Source organism: Triturus cristatus, chromosome 4_1, assembly GCF_964204655.1.
Source record: "Triturus cristatus chromosome 4_1, aTriCri1.1, whole genome shotgun sequence".
Taxonomy (NCBI): domain Eukaryota; kingdom Metazoa; phylum Chordata; class Amphibia; order Caudata; family Salamandridae; genus Triturus; species Triturus cristatus.
The window spans coordinates 133,159,303-133,178,203 of NC_140585.1; the positions used below are offsets into that span (position 1 = coordinate 133,159,303).

The following is an 18,901-nucleotide window of genomic DNA, read 5'->3' on the forward strand; positions in this document are numbered from 1 at the left end:
GGGCATTTCTCACTTCTCTCTATAAGTAAACTTCCCATTTTCATCCTCTTCCATCCCCGACTTTAACGCTCTCTTCTATGCTATAATGGAGACTTTGCAATTTTAGCAAGTGGAGAGAAAGTGGAGAACCACTTTCGACTCCACACTTCTTCTTCACTTACTTATTTTCTCAATATACTGGGCTTAGAAAATGGTATCAAGCCATCCTTATCATCAGTAGGACACGGAAAGAGGCACTAAGTCTCCTAACCAAGTTCAACCACACTCTGCAACTTAACCATTGCACTACAAATTAGGCAACGGGGGCATCAGCAAAGGCAGCCAATGTGCCGATCCTTTATACATTTTGTGTAGTACTTTTCTTACTCGGAGGCAAAATCAGCACTTTAACTGCCCAAATCATACAGATTTTACACATGTAGCACTCTATGCACACATAGGCACACACCTTGCAGTTCTTCTACACACACTTAAGCTAAAAACCCATTCTGTCACGTCAAAATTCTGCAAACCTATTACATATTCAGTGCGTCGGCATAGAAGCACTTTTTAATGCCACTAAAATGCACAAGTAGTTAGACTGAAGATGCAACCTGAATGAGTTTACAGTATGTACTCCACTTTATTAATGATTAGTAATGAGAAAGTGAGGACTACAAGAGTATTGGAAAAGACTTTTTCCACTCTGAATGTAAAGCAGATTGTGTGACCATTGGCCAAAAACGACCACGAAGGGACTCGAACCCTCAATCTTCTGATCCGAAGTCAGACGCCTTATCCATTAGGCCACGCGGTCATCCGTTCACCTGAGATGATTTTTATCATGTAGGTGGTATGCATGGATGGAGAACATATTATTGAAAGGTATTCAGGTTTACATCCCATAGTGTTCTTTCAGCTCTTTTCGCTGGAAGCACTTTTTTGGAATCTATATATTGAGAATTTTATGAGTACGATATGCTTTTGTTTTCCTTTTTGCATACAAACCTCTTTCCTCATGAGTTTAAAGCTCATTTGTATGCTCTACATAGCTCTGGACGTTTCCAGACGTGGAGTGAAACTGTTTTGAAAGTAGTACAAATTGCTCCTTCCTGCATATGCTAATTTTTCACACTCACATAGTTTGTATAAGTTTTATGAATCCTGGCTTGACCTATTCAAGTAGCTGAAAGCCTGTCACCACCCCTAGAAGCAAGATTCACACCAATCCAATTCAAATCATTTTTTCCAAAAGAATATGTTCTGGCCGGTCGAAAATGCATCTCACAAAAATAGGCATTTAATAATCTACTTTGCAGTTTCAGAACACTAAAATGACTGTGAAGTCTACACAAGTAAAATGGGACAGTTTCAAAGTACCTAATCCCTCATAAACTTCCGAGAGGAAGCATGTAAGAAATCTACCTAATTTTCTGGAAAAGAAAGAGGGAGGATTTTTGTTCTCACCTCAGATGGGACTTGAACCCACAATCCATGGCTTAGGAGGTCAGTGCCTTATCCATTAGGCCACTGAGACACACATGCATAGCTCTTTTCTAGAGGTATTATTTAAATGTATTCTATGGTCAGACACCGGTGTGTGCACACAGGGCATTTCTCAGTTCTCTCTATAAGTAAACTTCCCATTTTCATCCTCTTCCATCCCCGACTTTATCGCTCTCTTCTATGCTATAATGGAGACTTTGCAATTTTAGCAAGTGGAGAGAAATTGGAGAACCACTTTCGACTCCACACTTCTTCTTCACTTACTTCTTTTCTCAATATACTGGGCTTAGAAAATGGTATCAAGCCATCCTTATCATCAGTAGGACACGGAAAGAGGCACTAAGTCTCCTAACCAAGTTCAACCACACTCTGCAACTTAACCATTGCACTACAAATTAGGCAACGGGGGCATCAGCAAAGGCAGCCAATGTGCCGATCCTTTATACATTTTGTGTAGTACTTTTCTTACTCGGAGGCAAAATCAGCACTTTAACTGCCCAAATCATACAGATTTTACACATGTACCACTCTATGCACACATAGGCACACACCTTGCAGTTCTTCTACACACACTTAAGCTAAAAACCCATTCTGTCACGTCAAAATTCTGCAAACCTATTACATATTCAGTGCGTCGGCATAGAAGCACTTTCTAATGCCACTAAAATGCACAAGTAGTTAGACTGAAGATGCAACCTGAATGAGTTTACAGTATGTACTCCACTTTATTATTGATTAGTAATGAGAAAGTGAGGACTACAAGAGTATTGGAAAATACTTTTTCCACTCTGAATGTAAAGCAGATTGTGTGACCATTGGCCAAAAACGACCACGAAGGGACTCGAACCCTCAATCTTCTGATCCGAAGTCAGACGCCTTATCCATTAGGCCACGCGGTCATCCGTCCACCTGAGATGATTTTTATCATGTAGGTGGTATGCATGGATGGAGAACATATTATTGAAAGGTATTCAGGTTTACATCCCATAGTGTTCTTTCAGCTCTTTTCGCTGGAAGCACTTTTTTGGAATCTATATATTGAGAATTTTATGAGTACGATATGCTTTTGTTTTCCTTTTTCCATACAAACCTCTTTCCTCATGAGTTTAAAGCTCATTTGTATGCTCTACATAGCTCTGGACGTTTCCAGACGTGGAGTGAAACTGTTTTGAAAGTAGTACAAATTGCTCCTTCCTGCATATGCTAATTTTTCACACTCACATAGGTTGTATAAGTTTTATGAATCCTGGCTTGACCTATTCAAGTAGCTGAAAGCCTGTCACCACCTCTAGAAACAAGATTCACACCAATCCAATTCATATCATTTTTTCCAAAGGAATATGTTCTGGCCGGTCGAAAATGCATCTCACAAAAATAGGCATTTAAAAATCTACTTTGCAGTTTCAGAACACTAACATGACTGTGAAGTGTACACAAGTAAAATGGGACTGTTTCAAAGTACCTAATCCCTCATAAACTTCTGAGAGGAAGCATGTAATAAATCTACCTAATTTTCTGGAAAAGAAAGAGGGAGGATTTTTGTTATCACCACAGATGGGACTTGAACCCACAATCCCTGGCTTAGGAGGCCAGTGCCTTATCCATGAGGCCACTGAGGCACACATGCATAGCTCTTTTCTAGAGGCATTATTTAAATGTATTCTATGGTCAGACACCGGTGTGTGCACACAGGGCATTTCTCACTTCTCTCTATAAGTAAACTTCCCATTTTCATCCTCTTCCATCCCCGACTTTAACGCTCTCTTCTATGCTATAATGGAGACTTTGCAATTTTAGCAAGTGGAGAGAAAGTGGAGAACCACTTTCGACTCCACACTTCTTCTTCACTTACTTATTTTCTCAATATACTGGGCTTAGAAAATGGTATCAAGCCATCCTTATCATCAGTAGGACACGGAAAGAGGCACTAAGTCTCCTAACCAAGTTCAACCACACTCTGCAACTTAACCATTTTTCTACAAATTAGGCAACGGGGGCATCAGCAAAGGCAGCCAATGTGCCGATCCTTTATACATTTTGTGTAGTACTTTTCTTACTCGGAGGCAAAATCAGCACTTTAACTGCCCAAATCATACAGATTTTACACATGTAGCACTCTATGCACACCTAGGCACACACCTTGCAGTTCTTCTACACACACTTAAGCTAAAAACCCATTCTGTCACGTAAAAATTCTGCAAACCTATTACATATTCAGTGCGTCGGCATAGAAGCACTTTTTAATGCCACTAAAATGCACAAGTAGTTAGACTGAAGATGCAACCTGAATGAGTTTACAGTATGTACTCCACTTTATTAATGATTAGTAATGAGAAAGTGAGGACTAGAAGAGTATTGGAAAATACTTTTTCCACTCTGAATGTAAAGCAGATTGTGTGACCATTGGCCAAAAACGACCACGAAGGGACTCAAACCCTCAATCTTCTGATCCGAAGTCAGACGCCTTATCCATTAGGCCACGCGGTCATCCGTCCACCTGAGATGATTTTTATCATGTAGGTGGTATGCATGGATGGAGAACATATTATTGAAAGGTATTCAGGTTTACATCCCATAGTGTTCTTTCAGCTCTTTTCGCTGGAAGCACTTTTTTGGAATATATATATTGAGAATTTTATGAGTACGATATGCTTTTGTTTTCCTTTTTGCATACAAACCTCTTTCCTCATGAGTTTAAAGCTCATTTGTATGCTCTACATAGCTCTGGACGTTTCCAGACGTGGAGTGAAACTGTTTTGAAAGTAGTACAAATTGCTCCTTCCTGCATATGCTAATTTTTCACACTCACATAGGTTGTATAAGTTTTATGAATCCTGGCTTGACCTATTCAAGTAGCTGAAAGCCTGTCACCACCTCTAGAAACAAGATTCACACCAATCCAATTCATATAATTTTTTCCAAAGGAATATGTTCTGGCCGGTCGAAAATGCATCTCACAAAAATAGGCATTTAAAAATCTACTTTGCAGTTTCAGAAGACTAACATGACTGTGAAGTGTACACAATTAAAACGTGACAGTTTCAAAGTACCTAATCCCTCATAAACTTCCGAGAGGAAGCATGTAATAAATCTACCTAATTTTCTGGAAAAGAAAGAGGGAGGATTTTTGTTATCACCTCAGATGGGACTCCAACCCACAATCCCTGGCTTAGGAGGCCAGTGCCTTATCCATTAGGCCACTGAGACACACATGCATAGCTCTTTTCTAGAGGCATTATTTAAATGTATTCTATGGTCAGACACCGGTGTGTGCACACAGGGCATTTCTCACTTCTCTCTATAAGTAAACTTCCCATTTTCATCCTCTTCCATCCCCGACTTTAACGCTCTCTTCTATGCTATAATGGAGACTTTGCAATTTTAGCAAGTGGAGAGAAATTGGAGAACCACTTTCGACTCCACACTTCTTCTTCACTTACTTCTTTTCTCAATATACTGGGCTTAGAAAATGGTATCAAGCCATCCTTATCATCAGTAGGACACGGAAAGAGGCACTAAGTCTCCTAACCAAGTTCAACCACACTCTGCAACTTAACCATTGCACTACAAATTAGGCAACGGGGGCATCAGCAAAGGCAGCCAATGTGCCGATCCTTTATACATTTTGTGTAGTACTTTTCTTACTCTGAGGCAAAATCAGCACTTTAACTGCCCAAATCATACAGATTTTACACATGTACCACTCTATGCAGACATAGGCACACACCTTGCAGTTCTTCTACACACACTTAAGCTAAAAACCCATTCTGTCACGTCAAAATTCTGCAAACCTATTACATATTCAGTGCGTCGGCATAGAAGCACTTTTTAATGCCACTAAAATGCACAAGTAGTTAGACTGAAGATGCAACCTGAATGAGTTTACAGTATGTACTCCACTTTATTAATGATTAGTAATGAGAAAGTGAGGACTACAAGAGTATTGGAAAAGACTTTTTCCACTCTGAATGTAAAGCAGATTGTGTGACCATTGGCCAAAAACGACCACGAAGGGACTCGAACCCTCAATCTTCTGATCCGAAGTCAGACGCCTTATCCATTAGGCCACGCGGTCATCCGTCCACCTGAGATGATTTTTATCATGTAGGTGGTATGCATGGATGGAGAACATATTATTGAAAGGTATTCAGGTTTACATCCCATAGTGTTCTTTCAGCTCTTTTCGCTGGAAGCACTTTTTTGGAATATATATATTGAGAATTTTATGAGTACGATATGCTTTTGTTTTCCTTTTTGCATACAAACCTCTTTCCTCATGAGTTTAAAGCTCATTTGTATGCTCTACATAGCTCTGGACGTTTCCAGACGTGGAGTGAAACTGTTTTGAAAGTAGTACAAATTGCTCATTCCTGCATATGCTAATTTTTCACACTCACATAGTTTGTATAAGTTTTATGAATCCTGGCTTGACCTATTCAAGTAGCTGAAAGCCTGTCACCACCCCTAGAAGCAAGATTCACACCAATCCAATTCAAATCATTTTTTCCAAAAGAATATGTTCTGGCCGGTCGAAAATGCATCTCACAAAAATAGGCATTTAATAATCTACTTTGCAGTTTCAGAACACTAAAATGACTGTGAAGTGTACACAAGTAAAATGGGACAGTTTCAAAGTACCTAATCCCTCATAAACTTCCGAGAGGAAGCATGTAATAAATCTACCTAATTTTCTGGAAAAGAAAGAGGGAGGATTTTTGTTATCACCTCAGATGGGACTTGAACCCACAATCCCTGGCTTAGGAGGTCAGTGCCTTATCCATTAGGCCACTGAGACACACATGCATAGCTCTTTTCTAGAGGCATTATTTAAATGTATTCTATGGTCAGACACCGGTGTGTGCACACAGGGCATTTCTCACTTCTCTCTATAAGTAAACTTCCCATTTTCATCCTCTTCCATCCCCGACTTTAACGCTCTCTTCTATGCTATAATGGAGACTTTGCAATTTTAGCAAGTGGAGAGAAATTGGAGAACCACTTTCGACTCCACACTTCTTCTTCACTTACTTCTTTTCTCAATATACTGGGCTTAGAAAATGGTATCAAGCCATCCTTATCATCAGTAGGACACGGAAAGAGGCACTAAGTCTCCTAACCAAGTTCAACCACACTCTGCAACTTAACCATTGCACTACAAATTAGGCAACGGGGGCATCAGCAAAGGCAGCCAATGTGCCGATCCTTTATACATTTTGTGTAGTACTTTTCTTACTCGGAGGCAAAATCAGCACTTTAACTGCCCAAATCATACAGATTTTACACATGTAGCACTCTATGCACACATAGGCACACACCTTGCAGTTCTTCTACACACACTTAAGCTAAAAACCCATTCTGTCACGTCAAAATTCTGCAAACCTATTACATATTCAGTGCGTCGGCATAGAAGCACTTTTTAATGCCACTAAAATGCACAAGTAGTTAGACTGAAGATGCAACCTGAATGAGTTTACAGTATGTACTCCACTTTATTAATGATTAGTAATGAGAAAGTGAGGACTACAAGAGTATTGGAAAATACTTTTTCCACTCTGAATGTAAAGCAGATTGTGTGACCATTGGCCAAAAACGACCACGAAGGGACTCAAACCCTCAATCTTCTGATCCGAAGTCAGACGCCTTATCCATTAGGCCACGCGGTCATCCGTCCACCTGAGATGATTTTTATCATGTAGGTGGTATGCATGGATGGAGAACATATTATTGAAAGGTATTCAGGTTTACATCCCATAGTGTTCTTTCAGCTCTTTTCGCTGGAAGCACTTTTTTGGAATATATATATTGAGAATTTTATGAGTACGATATGCTTTTGTTTTCCTTTTTGCATACAAACCTCTTTCCTCATGAGTTTAAAGCTCATTTGTATGCTCTACATAGCTCTGGACGTTTCCAGACGTGGAGTGAAACTGTTTTGAAAGTAGTACAAATTGCTCCTTCCTGCATATGCTAATTTTTCACACTCACATAGGTTGTATAAGTTTTATGAATCCTGGCTTGACCTATTCAAGTAGCTGAAAGCCTGTCACCACCTCTAGAAACAAGATTCACACCAATCCAATTCATATAATTTTTTCCAAAGGAATATGTTCTGGCCGGTCGAAAATGCATCTCACAAAAATAGGCATTTAAAAATCTACTTTGCAGTTTCAGAAGACTAACATGACTGTGAAGTGTACACAAGTAAAACGTGACAGTTTCAAAGTACCTAATCCCTCATAAACTTCCGAGAGGAAGCATGTAATAAATCTACCTAATTTTCTGGAAAAGAAAGAGGGAGGATTTTTGTTATCACCTCAGATGGGACTCCAACCCACAATCCCTGGCTTAGGAGGCCAGTGCCTTATCCATTAGGCCACTGAGACACACATGCATAGCTCTTTTCTAGAGGCATTATTTAAATGTATTCTATGGTCAGACACCGGTGTGTGCACACAGGGCATTTCTCACTTCTCTCTATAAGTAAACTTCCCATTTTCATCCTCTTCCATCCCCGACTTTAACGCTCTCTTCTATGCTATAATGGAGACTTTGCAATTTTAGCAAGTGGAGAGAAATTGGAGAACCACTTTCGACTCCACACTTCTTCTTCACTTACTTCTTTTCTCAATATACTGGGCTTAGAAAATGGTATCAAGCCATCCTTATCATCAGTAGGACACTGAAAGAGGCACTAAGTCTCCTAACCAAGTTCAACCACACTCTGCAACTTAACCATTGCACTACAAATTAGGCAACGGGGGCATCAGCAAAGGCAGCCAATGTGCCGATCCTTTATACATTTTGTGTAGTACTTTTCTTACTCTGAGGCAAAATCAGCACTTTAACTGCCCAAATCATACAGATTTTACACATGTACCACTCTATGCAGACATAGGCACACACCTTGCAGTTCTTCTACACACACTTAAGCTAAAAACCCATTCTGTCACGTCAAAATTCTGCAAACCTATTACATATTCAGTGCGTCGGCATAGAAGCACTTTTTAATGCCACTAAAATGCACAAGTAGTTAGACTGAAGATGCAACCTGAATGAGTTTACAGTATGTACTCCACTTTATTAATGATTAGTAATGAGAAAGTGAGGACTACAAGAGTATTGGAAAATACTTTTTCCACTCTGAATGTAAAGCAGATTGTGTGACCATTGGCCAAAAACGACCACGAAGGGACTCGAACCCTCAATCTTCTGATCCGAAGTCAGACGCCTTATCCATTAGGCCACGCAGTCATCCGTCCACCTGAGATGATTTTTATCATGTAGGTGGTATGCATGGATGGAGAACATATTATTGAAAGGTATTCAGGTTTACATCCCATAGTGTTCTTTCAGCTCTTTTCGCTGGAAGCACTTTTTTGGAATATATATATTGAGAATTTTATGAGTACGATATGCTTTTGTTTTCCTTTTTGCATACAAACCTCTTTCCTCATGAGTTTAAAGCTCATTTGTATGCTCTACATAGCTCTGGACGTTTCCAGACGTGGAGTGAAACTGTTTTGAAAGTAGTACAAATTGCTCATTCCTGCATATGCTAATTTTTCACACTCACATAGTTTGTATAAGTTTTATGAATCCTGGCTTGACCTATTCAAGTAGCTGAAAGCCTGTCACCACCCCTAGAAGCAAGATTCACACCAATCCAATTCAAATCATTTTTTCCAAAAGAATATGTTCTGGCCGGTCGAAAATGCATCTCACAAAAATAGGCATTTAATAATCTACTTTGCAGTTTCAGAACACTAAAATGACTGTGAAGTGTACACAAGTAAAATGGGACAGTTTCAAAGTACCTAATCCCTCATAAACTTCCGAGAGGAAGCATGTAATAAATCTACCTAATTTTCTGGAAAAGAAAGAGGGAGGATTTTAGTTATCACCTCAGATGGGACTTGAACCCACAATCCCTGGCTTAGGAGGTCAGTGCCTTATCCATTAGGCCACTGAGACACACATGCATAGCTCTTTTCTAGAGGTATTATTTAAATGTATTCTATGGTCAGACACCGGTGTGTGCACACAGGGCATTTCTCAGTTCTCTCTATAAGTAAACTTCCCATTTTCATCCTCTTCCATCCCCGACTTTAACGCTCTCTTCTATGCTATTATGGAGACTTTGCAATTTTAGCAAGTGGAGAGAAATTGGAGAACCACTTTCGACTCCACACTTCTTCTTCACTTACTTCTTTTCTCAATATACTGGGCTTAGAAAATGGTATCAAGCCATCCTTATCATCAGTAGGACACGGAAAGAGGCACTAAGTCTCCTAACCAAGTTCAACCACACTCTGCAACTTAACCATTGCACTACAAATTAGGCAACGGGGGCATCAGCAAAGGCAGCCAATGTGCTGATCCTTTATACATTTTGTGTAGTACTTTTCTTACTCGGAGGCAAAATCAGCACTTTAACTGCCCAAATCATACAGATTTTACACATGTACCACTCTATGCACACATAGGCACACACCTTGCAGTTCTTCTACACACACTTAAGCTAAAAACCCATTCTGTCACGTCAAAATTCTGCAAACCTATTACATATTCAGTGCATCGGCATAGAAGCACTTTTTAATGCCACTAAAATGCACAAGTAGTTAGACTGAAGATGCAACCTGAATGAGTTTACAGTATGTACTCCACTTTATTAATGATTAGTAATGAGAAAGTGAGGACTACAAGAGTATTGGAAAATACTTTTTTCACTCTGAATGTAAAGCAGATTGTGTGACCATTGGCCAAAAACGACCACGAAGGGACTTGAACCCTCAATCTTGTGATCCAAAGTCAGACGCCTTATCCATTAGGCCACGCGGTCATCCGTTCACCTGAGATGATTTTTATCATGTAGGTGGTATGCATGGATGGAGAACATATTATTGAAAGGTATTCAGGTTTACATCCCATAGTGTTCTTTCAGCTCTTTTCGCTGGAAGCACTTTTTTGGAATCTATATATTGAGAATTTTATGAGTACGATATGCTTTTGTTTTCCTTTTTGCATACAAACCTCTTTCCTCATGAGTTTAAAGCTCATTTGTATGCTCTACATAGCTCTGGACGTTTCCAGACGTGGAGTGAAACTGTTTTGAAAGTAGTACAAATTGCTCCTTCCTGCATATGCTAATTTTTCACACTCATATAGTTTGTATAAGTTTTATGAATCCTGGCTTGACCTATTCAAGTAGCTGAAAGCCTGTCACCACCTCTAGAAGCAAGATTCACACCAATCCAATTCAAATCATTTTTTCCAAAAGAATATGTTCTGGCCGGTCGAAAATGCATCTCACAAAAATAGGCATTTAATAATCTACTTTGCAGTTTCAGAACACTAAAATGACTGTGAAGTGTACACAAGTAAAATGGGACAGTTTCAAAGTACCTAATCCCTCATAAACTTCAGAGAGGTAGCATGTAATAAATCTACCTAATTTTCTGGAAAAGAAAGAGGGAGGATTTTTGTTATCACCTCAGATGGGACTTGAACCCACAATCCCTGGCTTAGGAGGCCAGTGCCTTATCCATTAGGCCACTGAGACACACATGTATAGCTCTTTTCTAGAGGCATTATTTAAATGTATTCAATGGTCAGACACCGGTGTGTGCACACAGGGCATTTCTCAGTTCTCTCTATAAGTAAACTTCCCATTTTCATCCTCTTCCATCCCCGACTTTAACGCTCTCTTCTATGCTATAATGGAGACTTTGCAATTTTAGCAAGTGGAGAGAAATTGGAGAACCACTTTCGACTCCACACTTCTTCTTCACTTATTTCTTTTCTCAATATACTGGGCTTAGAAAATGGTATCAAGCCATCCTTATCATCAGTAGGACACGGAAAGAGGCACTAAGTCTCCTAACCAAGTTCAACCACACTCTGCAACTTAACCATTGCACTACAAATTAGGCAACGGGGGCATCAGCAAAGGCAGCCAATGTGCCGATCCTTTATACATTTTGTGTAGTACTTTTCTTACTCGGAGGCAAAATAAGCACTTTAACTGCCCAAATCATACAGATTTTACACATGTACCACTCTATGCACACATAGGCACACACCTTGCAGTTCTTCTACACACACTTAAGCTAGAAACCCATTCTGTCACGTCAAAATTCTGCAAACCTATTACATATTCAGTGCGTCGGCATAGAAGCACTTTTTAATGCCACTAAAATGCACAAGTAGTTAGACTGAAGATGCAACCTGAATGAGTTTACAGTATGTACTCCACTTTATTAATGATTAGTAATGAGAAAGTGAGGACTACAAGAGTATTGGAAAAGACTTTTTCCACTCTGAATGTAAAGCAGATTGTGTGACCATTGGCCAAAAACGACCACGAAGGGACTCGAACCCTCAATCTTCTGATCCGAAGTCAGACGCCTTATCCATTAGGCCACGCGGTCATCCGTCCACCTGAGATGATTTTTATCATGTAGGTGGTATGCATGGATGGAGAACATATTATTGAAAGGTATTCAGGTTTACATCCCATAGTGTTCTTTCAGCTCTTTTCGCTGGAAGCACTTTTTTGGAATCTATATATTGAGAATTTTATGAGTACGATATGCTTTTGTTTTCCTTTTTCCATACAAACCTCTTTCCTCATGAGTTTAAAGCTCATTTGTATTCTCTACATAGCTCTGGACGTTTCCAGACGTGGAGTGAAACTGTTTTGAAAGTAGTACAAATTGCTCCTTCCTGCATATGCTAATTTTTCACACTCACATAGGTTGTATAAGTTTTATGAATCCTGGCTTGACCTATTCAAGTAGCTGAAAGCCTGTCACCACCTCTAGAAACAAGATTCACACCAATCCAATTCGTATCATTTTTTCAAAAGGAATATGTTCTGGCCGGTCGAAAATGCATCTCACAAAAATAGGCATTTAAAAATCTACTTTGCAGTTGCAGAACACTAACATGACTGTGAAGTGTACACAAGTAAAATGGGACCGTTTCAAAGTACCTAATCCCTCATAAACTTCTGAGAGGAAGCATGTAATAAATCTACCTAATTTTCTGGAAAAGAAAGAGGAAGGATTTTTGTTATCACCTCAGATGGGACTTGAACCCACAATCCTTGGCTTAGGAGGCCAGTGCCTTATCCATGAGGCCACTGAGGCACACATGCATAGCTCTTTTCTAGAGGCATTATTTAAATGTATTCTATGGTCAGACACCGGTGTGTGCACAGGGCATTTCTCACTTCTCTCTATAAGTAAACTTCCCATTTTCATCCTCTTCCATCCCCAACTTTAACGCTCTCTTCTATGCTATAATGGAGACTTTGCAATTTTAGCAAGTGGAGAGAAATTGGAGAACCACTTTCGACTCCACACTTCTTCTTCACTTACTTCTTTTCTCAATATACTGGGCTTAGAAAAGGGTATCAAGCCATCCTTATCATCAGTAGGACACGGAAAGAGGCACTAAGTCTCCTAACCAAGTTCAACCACACTCTGCAACTTAACCATTGCACTACAAATTAGGCAATGGGGGCATCAGCAAAGGCAGCCAATGTGCCGATCCTTTATACATTTTGTGTAGTACTTTTCTTACTCGGAGGCAAAATCAGCACTTTAACTGCCCAAATCATACAGATTTTACACATGTACCACTCTATGCACTCATAGGCACACACCTTGCAGTTCTTCTACACACACTTAAGCTAAAAACCCATTCTGTCACGTCAAAATTCTGCAAACCTATTACATATTCAGTGCGTCGGCATAGAAGCACTTTTTAATGCCACTAAAATGCACAAGTAGTTAGACTGAAGATGCAACCTGAATGAGTTTACAGTATGTACTCCACTTTATTAATGATTAGTAATGAGAAAGTGAGGACTACAAGAGTATTGGAAAAGACTTTTTCCACTCTGAATGTAAAGCAGATTGTGTGACCATTGGCCAAAAACGACCATGAAGGGACTCGAACCCTCAATCTTCTGATCCGAAGTCAGATGCCTTATCCATTAGGCCACGCAGTCATCCGTTCACCTGAGATGATTTTTATCATGTAGGTGGCATGCATGGATGGAGAACATATTATTGAAAGGTATTCAGGTTTACATCCCATAGTGTTCTTTCAGCTCTTTTCGCTGGAAGCACTTTTTTGGAATCTATATATTGAGAATTTTATGAGTACGATATGCTTTTGTTTTCCTTTTTGCATACAAACCTCTTTCCTCATGAGTTTAAAGCTCATTTGTATGCTCTACATAGCTCTGGACGTTTCCAGACGTGGAGTGAAACTGTTTTGAAAGTAGTACAAATTGCTCCTTCCTGCATATGCTAATTTTTCACCCTCACATAGGTTGTATACGTTTTATGAATCCTGGCTTGACCTATTCAAGTAGCTGAAAGCCTGTCACCACCTCTAGAAACAAGATTCACACCAATCCAATTCAAATCATTTTTTCCAAAAGAATATGTTCTGGCCGGTCGAAAATGCATCTCACAAAAATAGGCATTTAATAATCTACTTTGCAGTTTCAGAACACTAAAATGACTGTGAAGTGTACACAAGTAAAATGGGACAGTTTCAAAGTACCTAATCCCTCATAAACTTCCGAGAGGAAGCATGTAATAAATCTACCTAATTTTCTGGAAAAGAAAGAAGGAGGATTTTTGTTATCACCTCAGATGGGACTTGAACCCACAATACCTGGCTTAGGAGGCCAGTGCCTTATCCATTAGGCCACTGAGACACACATGCATAGCTCTTTTCTAGAGGCATTATTTAAATGTATTCTATGGTCAGACACCGGTGTGTGCACACAGGGCATTTCTCAGTTCTCTCTATAAGTAAACTTCCCATTTTCATCCTCTTCCATCCCCGACTTTAACGCTCTCTTCTATGCTATAATGGAGACTTTGCAATTTTAGCAAGTGGAGAGAAATTGGAGAACCACTTTCGACTCCACACTTCTTCTTCACTTATTTCTTTTCTCAATATACTGGGCTTAGAAAATGGTATCAAGCCATCCTTATCATCAGTAGGACACGGAAAGAGGCACTAAGTCTCCTAACCAAGTTCAACCACACTCTGCAACTTAACCATTGCACTACAAATTAGGCAACGGGGGCATCAGCAAAGGCAGCCAATGTGCCGATCCTTTATACATTTTGTGTAGTACTTTTCTTACTCTGAGGCAAAATCAGCACTTTAACTGCCCAAATCATACAGATTTTACACATGTACCACTCTATGCACACATAGGCACACACCTTGCAGTTCTTCTACACACACTTAAGCTAAAAACCCATTCTGTCACGTCAAAATTCTGCAAACCTATTACATATTCAGTGCGTCGGCATAGAAGCACTTTTTAATGCCACTAAAATGCACAAGTAGTTAGACTGAAGATGCAACCTGAATGAGTTTACAGTATGTACTCCACTTTATTAATGATTAGTAATGAGAAAGTGAGGACTGCAAGAATATTGGAAAATACTTTTTCCACTCTGAATGTAAAGCAGATTGTGTGATCATAGGCCAAAAATTACCACGAAGGGACTCGAACCCTCAATCTTCTGATCCGAAGTCAGACGCCTTATCCATTTGGCCACGCGGTCATCCGTTCACCTGAGATGATTTTTATCATGTAGGTGGCATGCATGGATGGAGAACATATTATTGAAAGGTATTCAGGTTTACATCCCATAGTGTTCTTTCAGCTCTTTTCGCTGGAAGCACTTTTTTGGAATCTATATATTGAGAATTTTATGAGTACGATATGCTTTTGTTTAACTTTTTGCATACAAACCTCTTTCCTCATGAGTTTAAAGCTCATTTGTATGCTCTACATAGCTCTGGACGTTTCCAGACGTGGAGTGAAACTGTTTTGAAAGTAGTACAAATTGCTCCTTCCTGCATATGCTAATTTTTCACACTCACATAGGTTGTATAAGTTTTATGAATCCTGGCTTGACCTATTCAAGTAGCTGAAAGCCTGTCACCACCTCTAGAAACAAGATTCACACCAATCCAATTCAAATCATTTTTTCCAAAAGAATATGTTCTGGCCGGTCGAAAATGCATCTCACAAAAATAGGCATTTAAAAATCTACTTTGCAGTTTCAGAACACTAACATGACTGTGAAGTGTGCACAAGTAAAATGGGACAGTTTCAAAGTACCTAATCCCTCATAAACTTCCGAGAGGAAGCATGTAATAAATCTACCTAATTTTCTGGAAAATAAAGAGGGAGGATTTTTGTTATCACCTCAGATGGGACTCGAGCCCACAATCCCTGGCTTAGGAGGCCAGTGCCTTATCCATTAGGCCACTGAGGATACATGCATAGCTCTTTTCTAGAGGCAATATTTAAATGTATTCTATGGTCAGACACCGGTGTGTGCACACAGGGCATTTCTCACTTCTCTCTCTAAGTAAACTTCCCATTTTCATCCTCTTCCATCCCCGACTTTAACGCTCTCTTCTATGCTATAATGGAGACTTTGCAATTTTAGCAAATGGAGAGAAATTGAAGAACCACTTTCGACTCCACACTTCTTCTTCACTTACTTCTTTTCTCAATATACTGGGCTTAGAAAATGGTATCAAGCCATCCTTATCATCAGTAGGACACGGACAGAGGCGCTAAGTCTCCTAACCAAGTTCAACCACACTCTGCAACTTAACCATTGCACTACAAATTAGGCAACGGGGGCATCAGCAAAGGCAGCCAATGTGCCGATCCTTTATAGATTTTGTGTAGTACTTTTCTTACTCGGAGGCAAAATCAGCACTTTAACTGCCCAAATCATACAGATTTTACACATGTACCACTCTATGCACACATAGGCACACACCTTGCAGTTCTTCTACACACACTTAAGCTAAAAACCCATTCTGTCACGTCAAAATTCTGCAAACCTATTACATATTCAGTGCGTCGGCATAGAAGCACTTTTTAATGCCACTAAAATGCACAAGTAGTTAGACTGAAGATGCAACCTGAATGAGTTTACAGTATGTACTCCACTTTATTAATGATTAGTAATGAGAAAGTGAGGACTACAAGAGTATTGGGAAATACTTTTTCCACTCTGAATGTAAAGCAGATTGTGTGATCATTGGCCAAAAATGACCACGAAGGGACTCGAACCCTCAATCTTCTGATCCGAAGTCAGACGCCTTATCCATTTGGCCACGCGGTCATCCGTTCACCTGAGATGATTTTTATCATGTAGGTGGTATGCATGGATGGAGAACATATTATTGAAAGGTATTCAGGTTTACATCCCATAGTGTTCTTTCAGCTCTTTTCGCTGGAAGCACTTTTTTGGAATCTATATATTGAGAATTTTATGAGTACGATATGCTTTTGTTTTCCTTTTTGCATACAAACCTCTTTCCTCATGAGTTTAAAGCTTATTTGTATGCTCTACATAGCTCTGGACGTTTCCAGACGTGGAGTGAAACTGTTTTGAAAGTAGTACAAATTGCTCCTTCCTGCATATGCTAATTTTTCACACTCACATAGGTTGTATACGTTTTATGAATCCTGGCTTGACCTATTCAAGTAGCTGAAAGCCTGTCACCACCTCTAGAAACAAGATTCACACCAATCCAAATCATATCATTTTTTCCAAAGGAATATGTTCTGGCCGGTCGAAAATGCATCTCACAAAAATAGGCATTTAAAAATCTACTTTGCAGTTTCAGAACACTAACATGACTGTGAAGTGTACACAAGTAAAATGGGACAGTTTCAAAGTACCTAATCCCTCATAAACTTCCGAGAGGAAGCATGTAATAAATCTACCTAATTTTCTGGAAAAGAAAGAGGGAGGATTTTTGTTATCACCTCAGATGGGACTTGAACCCACAATCCCTGGCTTAGGAGGCCAGTGCCTTATCCATTAGGCCACTGAGACACACATGCATAGCTCTTTTCTAGAGGCATTATTTAAATGTATTCTATGGTCAGACACCGGTGTGTGCACACAGGGCATTTCTCAGTTCTCTCTATAAGTAAACTTCCCATTTTCATCCTCTTCCATCCCCGACTTTAACGCTCTCTTCTATGCTATAATGGAGACTTTGCAATTTTAGCAAGTGGAGAGAAATTGGAGAACCACTTTCGACTCCACACTTCTTCTTCACTTACTTCTTTTCTCAATATACTGGGCTTAGAAAATGGTATCAAGCCATCCTTATCATCAGTAGGACACGGAAAGAGGCACTAAGTCTCCTAACCAAGTTCAACCACACTCTGCAACTTAACCATTGCACTACAAATTAGGCAACGGGGGCATCAGCAAAGGCAGCCAATGTGCCGATCCTTTATACATTTTGTGTAGTACTTTTCTTACTCGGAGGCAAAATCAGCACTTTAACTGCCCAAATCATACAGATTTTACACATGTACCACTCTATGCACACATAGGCACACACCTTGCAGTTCTTCTACACACACTTAAGCTAAAAACCTATTCTGTCACGTCAAAATTCTGCAAACCTATTACATATTCAGTGCGTCGGCATAGAAGCACTTTTTAATGCCACTAAAATGCACAAGTAGTTAGACTGAAGATGCAACCTGAATGAGTTTACAGTATGTACTCCACTTTATTAATGATTAGTAATGAGAAAGTGAGGACTACAAGAGTATTGGAAAATACTTTTTTCACTCTGAATGTAAAGCAGATTGTGTGACCATTGGCCAAAAACAACCACGAAGGGACTCGAACCCTCAATCTTCTGATCCAAAGTCAGACGCCTTATCCATTAGGCCACGCGGTCATCCGTTCACCTGACATGATTTTTATCATGTAGGTGGTATGCATGGATGGAGAACATATTATTGAAAGGTATTCAGGTTTACATCCCATAGTGTTCTTTCAGCTCTTTTCGCTGGAAGCACTTTTTTGGAATCTATATATTGAGAATTTTATGAGTACAATATGCTTTTGTTTTCCTTTTTTCATACAAACCTCTTTCCTCATGAGTTTAAAGCTCATTTGTATGCTCTACATAGCTCTGGACGTTTCCAGACGTGGAGTGAAACTGTTTTGAAAGTAGTACAAATTGCTCCTTCCTGCATATGCTAATTTTTCACACTCACATAGTTTGTATAAGTTTTATGAATCCTGGCTTGACCTATTCAAGTAGCTGAAAGCCTGTCACCACCCCTAGAAGCAAGATTCACACCAATCCAATTCAAATCATTTTTTCCAAAAGAATATGTTCTGGCCGGTCGAAAATGCATCTCACAAAAATAGGCATTTAATAATCTACTTTGCAGTTTCAGAACACTAAAATGACTGTGAAGTGTACACAAGTAAAATGGGACAGTTTCAAAGTACCTAATCCCTCATAAACTTCCGAGAGGAAGCATGTAATAAATCTACCTAATTTTCTGGAAAAGAAAGAGGGAGGATTT

The 18,901-nt window shown here is 39.5% G+C and overlaps 8 non-coding genes across 8 annotated transcripts; all 8 read right to left on the reverse strand.

Moving 5' to 3' along the window:
* Positions 1-723: 723 nt before the first annotated feature.
* On the reverse strand, positions 724-796 carry TRNAR-UCG (transfer RNA arginine (anticodon UCG)). The gene has a single exon. It is a non-coding gene; the product is annotated as a tRNA-Arg (tRNA).
* A 1,515-nt stretch (positions 797-2,311) lies between these two features.
* TRNAR-UCG (transfer RNA arginine (anticodon UCG)) lies at positions 2,312-2,384 on the reverse strand. The gene has a single exon. It is a non-coding gene; the product is annotated as a tRNA-Arg (tRNA).
* A 1,515-nt stretch (positions 2,385-3,899) lies between these two features.
* Positions 3,900-3,972, reverse strand: TRNAR-UCG (transfer RNA arginine (anticodon UCG)). The gene has a single exon. It is a non-coding gene; the product is annotated as a tRNA-Arg (tRNA).
* A 1,515-nt stretch (positions 3,973-5,487) lies between these two features.
* On the reverse strand, positions 5,488-5,560 carry TRNAR-UCG (transfer RNA arginine (anticodon UCG)). The gene has a single exon. It is a non-coding gene; the product is annotated as a tRNA-Arg (tRNA).
* A 1,515-nt stretch (positions 5,561-7,075) lies between these two features.
* On the reverse strand, positions 7,076-7,148 carry TRNAR-UCG (transfer RNA arginine (anticodon UCG)). Its single transcript has one exon. It is a non-coding gene; the product is annotated as a tRNA-Arg (tRNA).
* Positions 7,149-8,663: 1,515 nt separating this feature from the next.
* TRNAR-UCG (transfer RNA arginine (anticodon UCG)) lies at positions 8,664-8,736 on the reverse strand. The gene has a single exon. It is a non-coding gene; the product is annotated as a tRNA-Arg (tRNA).
* A 3,103-nt stretch (positions 8,737-11,839) lies between these two features.
* On the reverse strand, positions 11,840-11,912 carry TRNAR-UCG (transfer RNA arginine (anticodon UCG)). Its single transcript has one exon. It is a non-coding gene; the product is annotated as a tRNA-Arg (tRNA).
* Positions 11,913-16,600: 4,688 nt separating this feature from the next.
* On the reverse strand, positions 16,601-16,673 carry TRNAR-UCG (transfer RNA arginine (anticodon UCG)). Its single transcript has one exon. It is a non-coding gene; the product is annotated as a tRNA-Arg (tRNA).
* Positions 16,674-18,901: the final 2,228 nt, after the last annotated feature.